The sequence below is a fragment of the Mustelus asterias genome (genome assembly GCF_964213995.1).
Source record: "Mustelus asterias chromosome 26 unlocalized genomic scaffold, sMusAst1.hap1.1 SUPER_26_unloc_7, whole genome shotgun sequence".
Classification (NCBI taxonomy): Eukaryota; Metazoa; Chordata; class Chondrichthyes; order Carcharhiniformes; family Triakidae; genus Mustelus; species Mustelus asterias.
In genome coordinates, this window is record NW_027590114.1 from 794,865 (window position 1) to 814,795 (window position 19,931).

The window sequence follows — 19,931 nt, forward strand, 5'->3', positions numbered from 1 at the left end:
GATAATCTGTTTACAGTCCGGTCGAATGGCCACGACCGGAGCACCGGAATAGATTATCGAACTCTAAATAGAGAGGGTCAAAATGCAGTGCGAAATCATCTGTGATAAGAGTGTGTGATGTTTAGACGTGAGTGAGATAGAGACTGTCTGAGTGATCGCCGGGGTTTGAAGGAAAAGCCTTCATGTGTAAGAGTTAGAAGGAAAGGCCTTCTAAGGAAAAGCCGGCTTAAAAAAAATAGAATAAGCGGTGGTACGGAGGGATCTGATCAACCCTTACAGGTATTATCGGACTCCGATAAGAGCGACCTGGGAGAGGGAGAGCGAGAAGGGAGAATATGTCACTCCAGGTGGTGAGTATAAACTTATCAGTGTTATGGCGGGACAAAGACAGTGGGGACCCCCTGGGTCCCTAATAAATGAATTTATGACTAAGAGGGACAGACTCATAAAACAGATGATAACAGGGGGATGGGATTTAGACCATCCACTAGACCAACAACGAAAATGGTTGGAAAAGGAAAAGAAAAACAAAACTAAGAAAATTGGAGTTCTCTTAGTTCATCAATTGGCTGGATTAATTGAACAGGTTTCAGTCTCGGGTAAGAAATGGGCTGATGTCAAAGAAAAAATTAAAATGTTAATCAACAAAGGGGTGAAAGAGCCTCTGAATTTGGGGAGCGACTCTTTAGAATATACCAAGAATGTTGGGGAGTACCCGAAACTGCCCGAACAGATAGAGCCTTTTTACAAGCATTTAAATATGGGCTGTCGCCAGCTCACCAAAAAATCCTTAAAATGGGAGTTCTCAATACCCAGACTTATGATGAATTAGTGGAATGGGCATCTGGAATTAGAGATGGACCAGATGAGAATCCATACCTACAAATAAAACAGGAAAACGTTAGTGCAAACAGTAGAGAAGATAAACCAAAGGCTGCGTGCCATAATTGTAGGAAACTGGGTCACTTTGCCAGGCACTGTAGGGCTCCAAAGGGGGATAATGCACGTAGAAGAGGGTATGTGTTTGTGATAATGAGGGAAATCCTAAACTTGGGTAATGTTGAAGTGAGAATGTGAGGCGTATGAGAAAGACAAAAGAGATAGACCAGAACGAGAGAGACTGCAAAGGAAAGACAAGACCGAGAAAAAGATTAGAACAGCAAGCCAAACAAAGGAAAGATAACAAACCGGAGATAATAGGCTTGCCAATGTTGTTCCAAAATCCCGATACGAATGAACAGGAGGGTAGAATCTACGTGTCTGCACTAGTAGGGGGCAGACCATGCGAAATGCTGGTGGACACGGGAGCCTCCATATCTATCACTGATCTACCCTTGCCCACCACAAACAAAATGATTTATATAAGGGGTGTGAACGGACAGAAGACCCCTGCCTACTTAAGTGAAACCACCCTAGTAGAAATTAATAACCTGTATATTCCCATGCGATTTTATGTATGTCAAAATAATGAAGGAACTATTATGGGAAATGACCTGATGAAAGAATACGAAGTCTTAATAGATTGCGGGAAAGGCGAATTGATTTGGCCCCGCCCCGATGGGAGAAAAGACAGGGTAGGAACATATGTTAACCATTTAGAAACCATCCATGCAGCATCTGCAACTGGACGCAACTGGCAGTTAGAATGTAATGGATTTGGCACCATTTGCGCCTCAATCCCTGGGGTATAGGCGGAAACAAACCTGGATACTGGATTAGTCAAAATTCCCCCTATACTCGTGGAAGGGCCAGAACATAAACCACACCGACAATACCCAATTAAGCCCGAGGCCAAAAAAGCAGTTGAAGAAATTGTAAAGGGATTGGTAAAAAGAGGGATACTACGGGAAACCACTAGTACCACCAACTCCTCCACCTGGCCGGTGCCTAAACCGGATGGGAGTTATAGATTAACCATTGATTATACCGCTTTAAATAAAGTGACCCCCAAGTTACACCCCATCGTGGCTAGTCCATCTACCATTTTAAACGGGTTATCATCATCCCATGGAATCTTTACGGTATTAGACATCGCCAATGGATTTTGGTCCATTCCCCTGGACTTTAATTCACAAGATAAATTTGTATTTACCGTCGGTGATAAACAGTACACATGGACTAGGCTCCCGCAAGGCTTCCACAATAGCCCGGCTATATTTCACCGGGTAATGAGTAAGATATTAGAACAAGTAGAGGTCCCGAGGGGGAGCACAATCCTGCAGTATTTAGATGACATCTTAATAGCCTCTGAAACTAGAGCAGAACACCAGACGGCACTATACTCAGTCCTGAAACACGTAGAAGAACAGGGACTGAAGGCAAACCCCGGGAAGGCCCAAATAGGGAAAGCACAGGTGTTATATTTGGGACATCTGATATCCCAGGGGACCAAAGAAATGCCATTGGACAGGAAAACAGCCATACAGCAAATGCCAAGACCAGTAACCGACCGGGGGTAAGGAAGGTTTTGGGGTTGTTTAATTACAGCCGCAACTTTATACCAGAATTCGCAAGGCTCGCCGAACCAATACAAAGGCTAGTAAAAGGGGGGAAACCCGCTCTAGAAGTTATAGAATGGGGATCAGAACAGGAAAGGGCATATAGTAAACTATAAGTAGAACAAATGAAGGCTCCAGGGCTTGGACTGCCTGCCGCTAGTAAAGATTTTCATATCTATTGTAATAACAAGGGGGGGTTTTATCCGGCAGTAGTCACACAGGTCCATGGGGACAAACAGCGACCCGTGGGTTATTATTCCACAGCGGAGGGCCCCGTAGTAACCGGGTTACCCAGATGTATAGCCGCACTAGATTGAGTGGCATGGGCAGTAAAGGTCAGCGAGCCCATCATAATGACGGGGAATATTGTTTCACACGAAACATACTTTGGTGGAAATGCTGAACACAGGAAAATTGCGGTCTGTCTCAAATATGAGAAGGGCGAAGTGGGAGGCAGTGCTTCTCCCACCCATTATGTCCATCACCATTGTACGAGACATGGGAATGAACCCTGCAGAAGGAATGTTCGGTGAAGGGTCTCCCCACTCATGTGGGGACGCAGACGAAGAGGTAGAGGAGAGTAGAATAAAAGATGTGCCCCTGGAGGCACCAGATTTGGTCCTGTTTGTGGATGGATCACGGAAATATGCAGGTGTAGGCCCATTACGGGACATGATAAGACGATATGTATCAGAGTTAAGCTCCCAAATGAAAGATATGCGGAAAACAGTACGGGACAAACAAATAGTGATAGATGAGCACAATAAACTAGAACAGACCCCGGAGGTACCCCCGGCGGGCAGCAAGGTTATGGTAAAAACACTCCCAGGAAAACCTGGATTTGCCCCCAAATTGAAAGGCCCCTGTGAGGTCATTATCAGTGGAGACACCTGTGCCTGCATAGATATGCAAGGGAGGGGTGTCTGGAAGCATTGGACTCAGTTAAAGGAATACACCAATTACCGCAACAAAACAGTTAAAAGGGGAATAAAGGGTTAAAAGAAAACAAGCAGGTTGTCAGTTTCTCTCTTCCTTGAGAGAGAGAGATGTAAGATGAAATTGCGATCGAGAGCCTCATGTGGTGGAATGGGGTATAGCAGATCAATGCGAGTTTAATAAATTACGTTCCCCAGTAAATTTTACGATAGGGGCATTGGACAGAGATTTGGGGAATGTGGGAATAATAGCATTAGATTACATCTGGAGAGTCGTAAGGAGAGTTAGCCATTTAAGCACACAGTAGATCCGATCTTGCATCTGCGTGAAGATAATTATTTTAGTAGCGATATTTAAAAGTGATAAAATAAATGTATTATTTGGATCAGGCTTTTGTTAAATTTGAAAATGTATTTTTGACAGAACTGAAGTTGAAAAGTTAAATAGATTATTCCTGCGTATTTGAAATGATGATTAATCACTTGTTTATGTTCCTCTGAGTTATAAGACTTGCAGTAATTTTAAGATATAGTCAAAATTTAACAGAGAAGGGAGTTACATAAGGTAGAATGGGAGTGCGTGTGTCATACTGGGAATTATTATACTGCCATAATGCATTCTAATTAAAATGTGTTACATGGATCAACCATGAAACTGTATTAAATGACAGACGGGCTAAAAGGGAGTGCCCGCCTATAATACCAAATTGACAAATCAATATAATTAGAGGTGAGGGAAATAATTCAGTGGAATAATGAGATAAGGAAATGCTACGGAAGTATTTGTTACAAATGGTTAAAGATTAAAGTGATAAGATTTCTTGAATTTACTTCTGCTTTGAGTTGAATTACAGCTTGGAAGGCAGCAGCATAAAAGCGACTGTTAATCAACGGTCTGTATTCTGAAATGTTTTACTTCCATCCCAGTTTAAGATGGTAAGTCTGAATAAATGTTGGAAGCTTCCATGTGTATCTGTGTGTATCTGTGTGTTTAACAACGTGATTGCGTGAATGTTTTGTTGTTGTTCGTTTTAATGTTGAGAAAGGAGTTAGACCTTGGAAGGACCATGTGCTCTTTCCTTGTCTTGAAGTTGAAATTATAAGATTGTAGTTGAGAAGTTAAAAAATTAATAAGTAATTTTGTGAAAAATAGAAAAGCAGGAACAAAAGACTGAGGCGAATATACTGTCTTTGAGTCAGTTTAAAGTCTATCAAATCAATGAATCGTAGTTCCGATTATCCTAAATTACAGCAGGAGATTAAATCAGTTAGAACCTCAGTTGTTAATACAAATAAAGATGTTGTCCTTGAGTATTTTTAATTTGCATTTGATGCCAACCATTGAACACCATGAATTATTGGAACTTGTGTTGCCAGTTAGTTACCAATATGAAATTCAAGACTTGTGTGATGTCCGATAACATGCAACAAATTACATTATTTAAATCATCTAACATTGATGATAGTCTGATAGGGTAGCTAGTTAAAATAATATACTGCCATTGGAATTGTGCCATCTATTGTTCAAGGTTTTCCAAATCTAAGAACACTGCAAAGCTTAGAACCTCGCCAGCTCGGAAGCAAACCAAAACATTTCTAATCAAGTAACTCTTGTTATTGTTACATGTATTGTGCTTGTTATCGTTCTGAAAATGAAGGAATTCTGATCTGGAGCTCAGTTTAAAAATGGAAACAGATTAATTTAAAATTAAATTAAGAGGGTTTTGAGATACCCGACATAATGTATATTGTGTATTGATTAAAAACATAAGTCTGTGAAAAAAGGCTAGTTATTCCAAACATGTAACCATTCTTTGCCATAATTTGTAATAGCTTGCACTATTAATATTAACATGACAGGAAGTGAAACCGGATTACTTGAGTGAGAGAAAAAGAGTTGGAGACTGGCTTTGCAGCCAGACTCAAAAATCTTGCAGCATTCAACTGCACACAACAAACGGCTTTTCGGTTATCTGTGTTTTTTAAGAGCTGTGTATGGCAGCATACAATTGGCATCTATGACCACGAAACACTGGTGTTTACCTTGTGAGACAATCTGTCTGTAGAAGGATCATTTCTGCTGAAACATTGCACTTTCAAATGTGGACAAACAAATCATCAAATTAGATATAAGGTAAGAATACATCATACAAAGATCGGAGTTGTATGGTATGTGATTTAAATGAGAAAAGCGATGCCTTTTGATAGAATGTCCGGCTGCAGCCAGTGCAAAGTGTTGTGTGATTCGCACTAAGCCAACTGAAGGGTCTGTTTATTTCTTCAGAATAAACTCGACTGATCTGAAGTAAATATGCCTTTCTTTAAGCATTGTTTTCGAAATAACGGTTATTTTAGAGAAAGGAGAGAGAGAGAAAACAGCCAGACAAGCAGTCTCCAGCTACATCAACAACTTGGCCATGAGAAAGTTTGTTTACCTTACATTGTACCTTCAGAGAATGCAGCTAAGTTTCTTAGTTGGACTCAGAATTCCAAGCTGATGAGGCTTAAAGCATAGCACAATTAATTACATTGGGCAAAAATACTTTGCATTGGCGAAAGCCATACAGACATCGGAAAAAAATGTGGATGAAGGTATTGCCCACCATACTAAATGAGATTAAGGGTTGCTACTAACCGAACCGGATTAACCCCTTATGAGCTAATGACAGGACGGACGACGCAATTACCAAAAAGCATCATAACAGTTGGGACCGATGTTGGTCCACTAAAAGATAAAATCAGGAGATATGTTTTGGAACTAAGCACCCAACTAAAAGGGATGCATAAATCGGTAAAAGACAATCAAGAAATAAGAGATGTAGAGAGAGCTTGAAATGCTCTCTGACAGTCCCAACAGTGGGATGTCCTAGTAAAAATATTACGTAACAAATCAGGGCTTGTACAAAAATGAAATGAGCTGTATGAAGTTATAATTAGTGGAGATATCTGTGCCTGTATATACTCAGTTGAATATGCTGAAATTAATTGGAAAAATATGTGATATACTCCAATTGCAGATATAAACAAACAACAACTGACCTCCAACCAAGCTGAACGGGCGTGCGGAAACTTTGCGCGTGGGCGATACAGCCTTTGGACCATTGTATAACGGTCGCGCGGGATATTAGTAAGTGATAAGATGCTTCTCATGCTGATACTCACGACCCTGGCCCTGTTAGCCATAGCAGGAGAATATAAATTGAATTATGAGGAGTTAGGGATGAAGCACAGTGATCATCTCTGTAATGATGACTCTGTCTATTGTATGAACACCTTTGTGTATATGTTTTATCTGTATGCATCACAATCGAATCTGAGCAAGTGCTGGGTCTGTTCACACATTCCCATTCACGGAGGAAAGGGAGGAATTCCCTTATTTCCTATCCCTTTATCAGTTCCAGGAGTAATTGAATGTGTATTAAATAAGGAGTGGAACCCAGAAAGGGACAAGGCAACTGACATTTAAAACCCCATCGGGTACCACTGTGCAGGGTATCAGCAACAGTGATGTTGCTTCAAGGCTAGGGGGCGGAGGGTGCACTTTATCGTCCTTTAAGAAGAATTACCAGCCCGGCTACGACAGATCAGGATCCCCACCCTACTTTGTTGTGAAAAATAAACAAAGGGGATCTATCTGCCTGATAAGAAATGGAACCATACCTGTTGGCCGTAGCTGCTGTATACAGCAGGTAGATATCACTGATGACACTGAGGCCATGATACAGGTCACAATCCAGTGCCCCATAGCCACCGTCCCGGTTAGCCTCTCCTCCGCTTATGGAAGCGAGATGACTGCATTTTGTCTGTGGAAACAATGCCTATCCGTGGCTTCCTTGTAATTGGACAGGATCGTGTTATTTGGCAGATGTGGTGGCTTATATTCACCATTACACTGACTTATGGGACCACCCCGAAATACACCTGCTTAGGGCTAAGCGAGCCATTAGTGAGACAGAACGATTCTTCATGATGGCCTACCCATTTTTTGGGACGGCAAAGGCAGCACAGGAACTTATACGGATGGTCTCAAACCTAGAGAACGTTGCAAATAAGACTCAGGATGGGTTCGAGGAGGTGAGCACGGCCATCTCTGAAATGTCAGCAGAGGTCGTAGCTATTCGGACTGTGGCGTTACAGAACTGATTGGAACTCGATTATGTACTAGCCTCCCAAGGTGGAACATGTGCCATAGTTGGCTTCGAATGCTGTACGTATATTCCCGAAGCTTCGGAGAATATAACTCGCTTAGCAGATCATATTAAACAAGTAGCAAAAGCAATACAGGAAGAAGGGAACCAATATCATGATTATAACCCTCCGGGCTGGCTGGGGCAATGGTTCGGATCGTGGGGTTCATACCTGATGCATGGATTGATTGTATTAATTGTAATTGTAATTACTTGCTGTGTTTGAATGGCATTATTAAACGCGTGTTGCGAAACAGTAACAGCGCGAATTATGACATTCGCAAGTGTACAGGTGGAGGGGGCAGACCTCCCAACTAAGGAGCTAGGCCCATTCCCCGATAACATGTGGTTCTGAGTTGGTCATAAATGCCATGTTTGGACCTGGCATCCGACCAAAAGGGGGGAGTGCAGTCGGGAATGGGTTAATGAACTTTGTCACACTTAAGCATTAAGACCCAAATTCTGTGATTTTGTTGAGAACACTGCAGAGCCCATGTTTTTGTCAGAGTTCGGTGTTTTTCATGTCTGTGCCCGATAAGAGGAACAGCTATTGCTCTGTCTCCATTTGTTATCAAGAAATGCGATTAACCCAGCTCGAAATAAGCTAAACAGTCTCCATTTTTATGTACCTTTGTTTAACACGATGGAGTTGACATGTATGCCTTCTGTCTTTTTATAACCATAGATTCATATATATATATATATATTCATCAGACGTTATTCATCTTATCCTGATATAAAGTATTATACAAACCTGTATGTAGATTAGTTAACTTGTTTGTGCAAAACCTGTGATGTTGTTTCAAGGATATAAATGACGAACAATCGTGGCCTTGGAGATCGAACAAACTACGCAGAGGAAGATACCGCTAAGACAACAAGAATCTCACCATGAACAATGACAGACATCTTAGAGAATTGCAATGTAATGAGGGCGAGGCCCGGGACATATTTCAACTCTATTCTTACTTGTGTTCGATGAGAAGGCTGGGCGTCCACTGTTAGGAACCTCACTTCTCCCACAATTGTGAAAATAAACCTGCATTTTGATCTACTAATAGTGTCAGAGGTTTTTTACCTACAACAAGAACTGAAGTCCATAATGCCTGGAAGCAGTTCCATTGCGCCTTGATTGCACTTTCTGTCATGCCTTCACTCTCTTTGTAAAGTGTGATTATAAACTATACTGCAGTTTGAACCAGTAATAGATTGATTTTAACTGGTGCAGTACATGTTGTTTTCTATAGTATATAGTCCTATTGATAAGTGACCCTGCTTACATATTTTCCAGGTTCTCATTTTAATTTTCCTTGTTTTTCAGCATTATTCAGTTTTTATTGATTCATTTGGGGGATTTGCCAATCCCTAATTGTCTTTGAACGGAATGGCTTGATGGGTGATCTCAGATTATTGAAGAATCAATCAGATTGCTCTGGATTTGAGTTGGGTGCAGGGCAGTCCAGGCTAGAACGTTATCCTTCTTAAAATCTAGATGGGATTTTGCGACAGTCAACAATGGTTTTAACGTTCACTATTGGATATATAATTTCAGATTTTTATTGAGTGCAAATATTTCAATCCGCCTGGAGTTGAAACTGGATTTGGAGATTTTAATGCTGGATCTCTGGAAGATTATCCAGAGAGAATCCCGCTCCGCCACCGCCTCCCAGGTCACCTATCTGTCCTAACGTGATGTGAGAATTGTTTTGCTGATGTATTCCCCGTGGATAGATTGTCCACTTGATGCAGCTCATGTCCCACAGTCACATCATGAAATGTCCCCATTCCAGTTGGACAGCGAGCATGGAAATCGAAGTATTATCCTGAAAACATTTCGGAAAACTTTCTCATTCCTATGCTTTATTCCAAAACTAACACATCTGACTGGTAAATAAATGGGTTTTAACACTCGTCACTATATATATTTTTAGCATAGTTTACATATCTGTCTGATATCTCTGTAAATTTGGAACTCCATCTCAGGTATTTTTTTGGAGCCCAGTGGAATGCCCACATAAACGTGGCCATGCAAAATTCATGTCACAAATCCAGCTGAATTAGTTCATTCATTCTTCTCTCAAGGCCTTGCGAGTTGTGCTCACATCATGGAAAGAAAACATGGCGTTGAGATAGCGGTATGTTTGGTATTTTGATGGAGATATTTTCTGTCATATAGCTGAAAGCAGAGTTGCCACCCGAGGTATTTGTGTTTGAATAATGCCGCTTTTCAGCTGCTTACCATTTGGTTAAAACTTTGCCTTGCCCACAAAAATGCCAGGAAATGAAACCGCTGCTCCCGGCTGCTGCAGACTGCGGCCCGCAGACATTTGGATCCGAATCGCCCCGTCATCGAACTTCCCGTTGAAATCTTCATGTGCAGGTTTTTTAAAATTTCAAATGTGGTCATCCAATAACATATTGGACTCTTTATTGCTAGGCTTTGTTAGGCCCACTGCTAAGCATATCAGCAGCCAATGTAGGGAGGACGAAGCCTCTGTTTGAACTAGCAGCACGCAGTCAGTCCCAGGTTAGTTATTTCTGATTCCAAGTTTGGGAAGAATGAGTGACAGGTCAGTGCCGCCTGGAGCAGCTGCAGAATCCCGGCGGCTGGAATGATTTGATTCGATCAGGCCGCACTTCCTGAGGCCCGAGGGAGCGTCTAATTTAATTTGTTCCGGTCTTGGGAGAGGGGTGTAGTCAAATCGCCAGTGCGGTTCCTCAGAAAGTTAATGCGGGACTGGAGGGAAATATGTCAGGATGGACCGGGAACTGGGGAAGTCGCGGAGTGGCTGGGATGTCTGAAGTCATAGCTGGAATGGGATGTGAAAGTCGCAGCTGGCTTGGGATGTGTGAGTCACGGGAGAAGTGGGATGTGTGAAGTGATGGCGGACCCAGAGAGAGAAAAGTTTCGTTGGGTGCAGGCATTATGATCTGGCCACGATACGGCAGTGAGAGTTCTTAAAGCAGTGAGAGTTTTTTAGTGAATTCCTGCGCCACAGTGAGTGAGACCGTGTGTGGCAGTGATTGTGTGTGTGTGGTAGACAGACTGAGTGGTGTGGCGTTCAGAGTGTGTAGCTGTGTGTGATGTCAGTTAGTGTGCATGACTGTGAGTTTGCGAAAGTTGAAGTGAAATTGAGTGATTTTGTGTGCGCAGCCGTAAGAATCAATGATAGTCAATGGCAGAGACAGCATGTTTCTGTAACGTTGAGTGTGGGCCTGTGTGTCACTGAGAGTGGGTGTACATCTTCAGGTAAGCGTATCTTCAGGTAAGCGTTCTCCAAGGCGGCCTTCACGACACACGACAGCGCAGAGTCGCTGAGCAGAAACTGATAGCCAAGTTCCGCACACATGAGGATGGCCTAAACCGGGATGTTGGATTTATGTCACATTATCAGTAACCCCCACAGTTGCCTCCTGGACTTGCAGGCTGTCCTGTCTGGAGACAATACACATCTCTTTAACCTGTGCTTAATGCTCCCCCCACCCACATTGTCTGTATCTTTAAGACTTGGCTGGCTGTAGGATTTCGCATTCTAATCAGTATTCTGTAACTTGATTTTGTGTCTCTGTGCACTGTTTGAGAGCACATTTCCACTCCATCTGACGAAGGAGCAGCGCTCCGAAAGCTTATGGTATTTGCTACCAAATAAACCTGTTGGACTTTAACCTGGTGTTGTGAGACTTCTTACTGTGTTCACCGCAGTCCAACGCCGGCATCTCCACATCATGATTTGATTTGATTAGACCGCGCTTCCTGAGGCCCGAGGCAGCGTCTAATTTAATTTGTTCCTGTATTGGGAGAGGGGTGTGGTTAAATCACCAGTGCGGTTCCTCAGAAACTTAATGCGGGACTGGACCGGGAAAAGGGGAAGTCGCGGAGCGGCTGAGATGTGTGAAGCTAGAGCTGGCCTGGGATGTGAAAGTCACAGCTGGCTTGGGATGTGTGAGTCACGGGAGAATTGGGATGTGTGAAGTGATGGCGGACCCAGAAAGAGAAAAGTTTCGTTGGGTGCAGGCATGGTGATCTGGTTACGATACGGCAGTGAGAGTTTTTGCGCAGTGAGAGTTGTTTTTTGTGAATTCCTGCGCCACAATGCGTGAGATCGGGTGTGGCAGTGATTGTGTGTGTGTGTGTGTGTGTGTGTGTGTGGTAGACATAGTGAGTGGTTTGGCAGTCAGAGTGAGTGGCTGTGTGTGATGTCAATGAGTGCGCGTGACGAAGTGTGCGGACGTTGAAGTCAAATTGAGCGATTTTGTGCGCGCAGCAGTAAGAATCAGTGAGAGTCAATGGCAGTGACGGTATGTTTCTGTAACGTTGAGTGTTGGTCTGTGTGTCACTGAGAGTGGGTGTACAACTGCAGCATTGAGGAAATGAGTGAGTTAGAGTGACTGTACCTTACTCTCAGTCCCACGACTCTCCATTAATCTCAACTTTCTCCACCAAGATATACACAAGAACCAACGTGCAGTGACTGAGGATGAGTTAGTGAACAGCTTGAGACTGGGAGGATCACATAATTGCTGAAACCTTCGCTTGGTAATTCTTGCTAAATTTTCGCTTCAACTTTTCAAGTTAATGAAGTGACATTATTTTCATTTCTCTCAGCATTTCAAAGTAATGTTCATAAAACCTGAACAATATATTGAAGTTCAGTATGTTGTGGTGTCAAGTTTTATCATTCCAAAATGTTCTATCAGCCACTGGATGGAGATGGAGATGGAGAAAGCATGCAAATATGATTCCCCGAACGACAAGTTTGCAAGAGCCAGATCCAGCACTAATAAAGCGACTCCAGTGATCACGGTCTTTGCATCAAGCACCAAGCACCAAGCACCTTAATCTCTACACTAATCGCTCACATGCACGAAAGGGTATGTAGAAGAATGAGATTCTCAATTTCAGCTCGGACATTTTTTGGGAAAGGGAACAATTTGTTAATTTTCTTTTACATTGTTGAGATAGGAACCCTCCGCATTTCAGTGTATAGTTCACATGGTCAGGCAGTGAGCTACTGATCCACTTGGGAAATAATTTACTCCGCTGAATAGTTGCAGTTTTTCTGACCGTGTGGCGGGAGGTTTCCGATCTATTTCATGCATGTCTCAGCAAACTAGTTGGCATATACAGGGTTAATAACAATGTTCGTCTTGTATGATGCTCTTGTTCTGTGGTAACTGAAATACATAGTTTCAGTCTGCATAGAGTATTTCAGAAACTAAGACTGGGGGTCGTGTAATTCTGAATAACGAGAACGAAATGTGAGTGTAGAAACTTGGGAATAAGGGCCACAGCGGTTGCCCTGCAGATAAATTGGGCAGTATGTGGGCTCAGGGGCGGCATTTTGTGGCCAAAGGCCGAATAAAGAGGGAAAAGAACATAAGAACATAAGAAATAGGAGCAGGAGTAGGCCATCTCGCCCCTCGAGCCTGCCCCGCCATTCAATAAGACCATGGCTGATCTGAAGTGGATCAGTTCAACTTACCCACCTGATCCCCATAACCCCTAATTCCCTTACCGATCAGGAATCCATCTCTCCGTGAATTTAAACATATTCAACGAGGTAGCCTCCACCACTTCAGTGGGCAGAGAATTCCAGAGATTCACCACCCTCTGAGAGAAGACGTTCCTCCACAACTCTGTCCTAAACTGACCACCCTTTATTTTGAGGCTGTGCCCTCTAGTTCCAGCTTCCTTTCTAAGTGGAAAGAACCTCTCCACCTCTACCCTATCCAGCCCCTTCATAGCAGTTATTTGCTAAATCTTTAGGAGAATATTCAAATTGCTCGAATCCGGTATATGTCTGAGACTAAACGTTTGTGAAGTTGGAAGTCATTGGTAGAATTGTGACACTGCTACGGGACTTCCAATGGGACAGACTTCCCAGTATGGCATGAAATGTTTGTATCAGCAAAGTCCTCTTACTGCGACAAGATGACCAGCTGCAGTGTGTTCGGTATAGAATTGAACAAACAATATAACAGTTGTTGTTGGTAACACTCATAAGGAATATAAGCAGGAGTCTGTCAATCTGCCGGTCCAGCCAGCTCAATCATTCGACCATATCATGACTGACCAGATTGTGACGTCAGCTCCACTTCCCTGCCTGTTCCACAGAACTCCCTTGTCAATCAATTCTCAGTCAGCCAGGCGAAACACTGAATGGTTTTCCTCAAGTACTGTCAACATTCCTTTCAGAATTCCCTTCCATTTTCCATCATTATGTGATACTCGCCGCATCATATTCCTGACCCTTGAATCAGCTGGAAGATCGCATAGATTCCCGTCACATTTCCATCAGCCAGCCCCTCACCAATATCTCAATCAATTACCTGATCAATTCCCTCTTTCCGCACACCCATCATATCACGTCTTCAAACACTTCACCATTAATTTCTGCATTTCCCACTTCACCCAGACTTCAGTCACTCTCTGTCTAGCTCCGTGTGTTGAGCCTATCTCTTCCAAACATTTCCAGCACCTCTGCTCCTGCCTCTTTAACTCCAGCATCGCAGTCTATCATGTCTATTCTTCCAGCTCCAATACTTCCATGCCGTCCATTGCCTTTATCACCATCTCCATACTTTCACTGTCACCCAGACATTCCTCAGGACAATCTCTTCAATTAGTCCCAACACCCCTCTATACCAAAGCCCTCCCATTTCTGGACATCTTGAGTCAAACCGCTTCCCACTATCAGGGAACCTATCTGCCAACTGAACATCAATCACCCCCTGTGAGCCTCGATAACTTCGACTCCCAGTGTTTTCTAATTTCAAGGAGACAATGAACTCCTCCATGTGGTCGGAAATCAACTCCACAAAGCTCTTAACCATATGCTGTCCATGTCCTTAACTGTAATATTTCACGCCACTAGTTCTATTCTCACCGTGTCCATATTTCTTAGTGCATATCCTCAACTCACCACACATTTAATCCACTCCCTTCCGACTACCTGATTGTCGAAACATTTTCCATTATATCAGTGCCAATTCAATGGCTTCATTATCCTGTTATTGTGTATTGGGCGGCACGGTGGCACAGTGGTAAGCACTGCTGGCTCACAGCGCCAGGAACCCAGGTTCAATTCCGACCTCGGGTCACTGTCTGTTTTGAGTTTACACGTTCTCCCCGTATCTGCGTGGGTTTCCTCTGGGTGCTCCTGTTTACGCTCTCAGTCCAACGATATGCGGGTTAGTTTCATTGGTCATGCTAAATTAACACCTCTGCCCCTGCCTCCTTAACTCCAGCATCGCAGTCTATCATGTCTATTCTATTCCAGGTGTTAGGGGCGGCACGGTAGCACAGTGGTTAGCACTGCTGCTTCACAACTCCAGGGACCTGGGTTCGATTCCCGGCTGAGGTCACTGTCTGTGTGGAGTTTGCACATTCTCCTCATGTCTCCGTGGGTTTCCTCCGGGTGCTCCGGTTTCCTCCCACATTCCAAAGATGTGCGGGTTAGGTTGATTGGCCATGCTTAAATTGCCCCTTGGTTTCCTGAGATGTGTAGGTTAGAGGGATTAGTGGGTAAATATGTAGGGATATGGGGGTAGGGCCTGGTGGGATTGTGGTCGGTGCAGACTCGATGGGCCGAATGGCCTCTTTCTGTACTGTAGGGTTTCTATGGTTTCTGTGGAACCCTAGCCTCAGGGGGATTTTCAGTGTAATTATGAAGGGTTGCAGTAATAGGTCCTGCGTGGCATTGTTGTCGGTGCAGACTCGATGGGCCGACTGACCTCTCTCTGCACTGTCAGGATTCTATGATTCCATGATTCTATTCTATGATTCTATCCTCTTTCTCCATCTCTGCAACCAGCTCCATGGCCACCTCCACGCCTCCGCTGCCATTCATAGAAACATACCGACATAGAAGGTAGGAGCAGTAGGAGGCCATTAATCCCGTCGAGCCTGCTTCGCCATTGATCACCATTATGGTTGTTCATCCAACTAAATAGTCTAATCCTGCTTTCTCGCCATAACCTTTGATCCCATTCGCCCCAAATGCTTTATCCAGCCGCCTCTTGAATACATTCATTGTTTAGGTATCAACTATTTCCTGTGGTAATGAATCCCACAGGCTACCCACGCTTTGGGTGAAGAAATGTGTTCTCACCTCCGTCCTAAATGGTGTAACATGTATCTACAGACTGTGACCTCTGGTTCTGGACAGCCGCACCTTCGGGAATATTCTTCCTGCAACTACGCAGTCTAGTTCTGTTAGAATTTTATCAGTCTCTATGAGATCCCCCCACCCCCCCCCCCCCCCGCCCCCTCATTCGTCTGAACTCCAGAGAAAACAATCCTAATTTAGTAAATCTTTTCTCATACATCAGTCCCACCATCCCTGGAATCAGCCTGGTAAACCTTCGTTGCACTCCCAAGAGAACAAGAACATCCTTCCTCAAAACTGCACACAATGTTCTCGGTATGGCCTCATCAATGCCCTGGATAATTGCAACAACACATCCCTGCTCCTGTATTCTAAACATTTCGCAGTGAAGGCCAACATGCCATTTGCCTTCTTTAGTGCCTGCTGCACCTGCATGCTTACCATCAGCGACTGGTGCACAAGGACAATCACTTCCCGCTGCATACTCCTCTCTCCCAATTTACAGCCATTCAGATAGTAATCTGCCTGCTTGTTTTTGCTTCCAAAGTGAATAAACTCATATATATCCAAATTATACGGCACCTGCCATTGAATTGCCCTCTCACCCAACCTGTCCAGATCATGCTGAAGAATCTCTGCATCCTCGTCACAGTTTACCGTCCCACCCAGCTTGGTATCACTTGCGAACTTGGAAATATTACATTTTCAAAATATGATTCCAATTATGATTATTGTTTTCCAAATCCGAGAGAATATTGCTTTGAAAGTGGAACCATTTTCTAACTGTTATTGACATAATCCATTTCATGAATAATGTGGATAAACGAAAGTTATTTTTCACAGGCAGAGGAATGTATCAATGAATTTCAGATTCAAGGGAAGAAAATTCAGCACCGAAGTTATGGGAACTGGGTTAAATTATTAGACTGGTGCAAATAAACATCCAATCTGTAACTGACAGCGTCGATGAACACTTACATATTCGGATTAAATACTTTTATAACATGTTTTATAACATAGCCATTCAGTTGCATGTGGTGGTGAATTAAATTTTCAACTAACTTTTCACAACAGCTCGATTTATAACTGATTTATTCAGCGCCACTGTTGGTTGGATTCGATAAAATCTGGTGACGATTTTGATCTGGTTAAATTGTGTGAGTGAGAATGTGAGTTCCTCTTCACTGAAGATCCCCCTCACATTTCACTAATTTCCCAATCAGTGTAAGGGGATATTTGATCACACTGATAAATAGATTTCTGAACTGTCTCTGGGTTATTGTGTAAATAGCTGTGTTTGTACAGGAGCTCAGAAGCTGCGGCATAATTCCAGCTTCTACAAAAGCGGGGAAGCCGCTAAATATGAATCTGCGATTGAAGGCTCCTGTAATTCTATAGTGTAAGAAATGTATAACCGTTGTAATCCAGAGCAAGATAAAACTACTGGATATTGCAAAGAGTAACACAATGGATTTTCTGCGATTCATCAGCTCAGGATCCTTTTCATTCCCGGCAGTGTTGCGATGCCGGAGGCTCATTCTTCCGCGATTGGCTCGTAAAATGCATCTGACCGTGACTATGTTAAAGAATAAAATCAGAAAGAATGGAATCACTGGGGTTAGCAGCTGCTCAATCCAGGAAAATGCAATCCAAGTAGGTGAAATGTAAAAATTTGTTGATAGCAAGCAACCCAAATCTCCATAGCTGTTATAGGCGAATGGCCAGGGAATGTTCTTTAAACAGAACAGCGAGCTCACTATACTGATAACCACAGCAGCAGTTTTGTCGGTGCAGTATTTTGTTTTCAGTTTCTGACAGCAAATTGCCACAAGGCGATCAAAGGTAAAACTGACCGTCAACCAAACAGAAATGTCAATGGCAGCCGGAGACATGTAGAGAATGAATCTGCACACGGGAGTGTAGAACAGGAACGTGTCTTGACAATAAATTGCAGCAATGCGATGTAAGATGACATTACAGACAATAACCACGAGATCCGCTGTCGCCATAGCCACCAGTTAACGGGCGATGCATTTGCTCAGGTCACAATTTTTGGAATACAGAATTACAATTGTTACGATGTTCACTGTGTGGAATAGAATGGAAAAAACAAGTAATATAACCTGCCGTTGATTATACTGGAAGAACAGTCCAATAGCTGGCCAAAAATAAAAATAGACGGTCTGCTGGAAACATGGCCATTTGAAGTTAAATACACTGAAACCCCAATCCCAGGCTTCTGCATTCCTCTCTGAATATCCAGTGCAAGGAATATGGGATCATTGTGGTGTATAATACTTCAACAGTAATGCGGTGTTCATTAGTTTCAGATAGCAATCGTTAGCTACTCAAAATGATTGTGTTAAAACTGAGCACAAAGCCGAGTCGAAGGGGGGGGGGCGGAGCGGGGATGTCCAGGATTAACGGGCTGAGGAAGCAGACAACACCAATGATGAGCGGAGAACAAAACAATATTGATAATAGCAGAAGGGAAGAAGGCAACAACCAGGATAAAGGGCTCAGGAGAACAGATACGCGACTGAGGTAAAAAGAACAGAACGTAAACCTGACACTGCATTATAAAGACAGTACATCATCAACATGAAGTTGGCGTGAGACAGACAACTCTCAAGTGAGGAGGAAAGGGTACTTCAGAAAATATAAACAATTAGAATAATCAGAAGAAAACTTCAATATCAAAATGTTTAAGTGTAAAGGACGGTAGCAAAATCAAAACGATAACGCAGTAATAATCTACAGGATTGGATTAAAGTCGAGAGCAGATAGTTATCCTGATATTCAGTTGGAAGTCTCACAACACCAGGTAAAAGTCCAACAGGTTTATTTGGTTGCAAATACAATTAGCTTTCGGAGCGCTGCTCCTTCGTCAGATGGAGTGGAAATATGCTCTCAAACAGTGCACAGAGAGACAAAATCAAGTTACAGAATACTGATTAGAATGTGAATCCCTACAACCAGCCAGGTCTTAAAGATACAGACAATGTGGGTGGAGGGAGCATTAAGCACAGGTTAAAGAGATATGTATTGTCTCTATATTCAGTTGAACATGGGTAAAGAACAACGCACACTTCACTCAAAATTGGAAGCCAATATAATTCATTTAACCAGTGCAGAGGATAAAGCAGAAACAAGTTCAAAAGTTCAATACATCAAAGTAACTTGCCAGGTCCTCCGACTGCTGCCAGTATAGGATAGTACACAGCTGCTGTCTCTGGAATTGCTGACCAGCGCATTTTCTGTGATTAAGGAACCGCGCTGGTTTTGGAGAACAACTTTAATCAGTGGACTCTGAGAGAGTAAAGATAAATGAGAATTTATTTATATTGAAGTAGCTGCTTAGTGACGTTAAATATGCACATACCCAATGACGTTACTTACAGGCTGTGTAACAAACAACCTGCCGACAGCAGGTGTTCTCTCACTGTAGATCTCATTAGGGATTGCAGCAACATAGATTAACCGTTGGGGATCAGGGTGAATGCTGACTCTGTTATCTGTGCAATGTTGGCCATTTCAATGCCCAGCCGATCAACAGAATTTTTAAATGTGAAAACTGGCCACTGTTTTTCCAAGCCTTCGCATTATCTCGTCGCTGACAATTTCCCTTTGACTGTCGTTATTAAGTTTCCTCATCTCAATTTGTTTCATTTTCCCACTTTCTCTTTCTCTGGTGCCTCTCAGTCCTTGCCTGCTGGATTATTTGTTTCCCTTGTCCTCTCTCCATTTCGCGATTTGGGAATTTAGAAAAAAACCCATTAAGATTGGCTGTGTAGTGGATATTTTAGATAATCGCTATATTCTCCCAAAGAAATATTCATGGTTTGGTGGAGTGGGCGATAAAGTGGCAGCTGGATTTTAACACAGAAGTTTGAGGTCACGCATTTCGGGAGGTCAAAATCAATTATACGGAATGCACAATAAGTGGCATGATACTAAGAAGGGTAAATGAAGAGAGTGATATTGTCGTTGAAGTGCACAGGTCCCTAAGTGCAGCAGTACAACAGACAAGGTTCTAAAGAACGCCTATGAAATGTTCTCCTTGGCAGAGGCATAGAATACAAAATCAGGATATAATGTTGGAATTACATAAAGCACTGCTGAGGCCACAACTGGAGTGTTGTGTGCTGTTATGGTCACTACATTACAGGAAGGACGGAATTGCTGTAAAGTGAATGCAGATGA